We start from the raw sequence: 526 nt of genomic DNA, 5'->3' as shown, positions 1-526 counted from the left end.
GAGAACGAGGTGCCGGAGCCGGTGACACCCCCCCCCCCACCCCGGGCAGGGGACACGGGGGAGGCGGAGAGGGAGGGGATGGGGGGATGGGGGGGGTGAAACGGGAGAACCGGGGGGGGCGGGCGGAGAGTCTCGGGGCGGGACCGGGGGAAGCACCGGGGGGGGACGGGGACGGGGGACGGGGGGACGGGACGCGGCACCTGCGCTCCCGGTTCCACTTGATGAGGGTGTAGTAGCCCAGGAGGAGGCTGCCGACGCCGAGGGCGAAGAGGCTGTAACCTGCGGGGGAGGGGGTGTGTTGGGGGGGGGGGAGCGGGTGAGAGGCGGCACCGGGAGGGGGGGAACCGGGACACCGGGGGGGGAACCGGGCCGGGCCTCCCCCGCGCAGCCCCCCCGGCTCCGCTCGCCTCCCGCCCGCCCACCTGAGAGCCCGCGGCGCGGGAGGTGCCGCTTGTAGTCGATGGGCCCGTACCCCCCCGGGGGGGGCATGTCCTGCTTCACCTTCGGCGCCGCCATCCCGGCGGCC

The sequence above is a fragment of the Numenius arquata genome, chromosome 25, assembly GCF_964106895.1.
Source record: "Numenius arquata chromosome 25, bNumArq3.hap1.1, whole genome shotgun sequence".
NCBI lineage: Eukaryota > Metazoa > Chordata > Aves > Charadriiformes > Scolopacidae > Numenius > Numenius arquata.
This window is presented reverse-complemented; position numbering follows the sequence as displayed.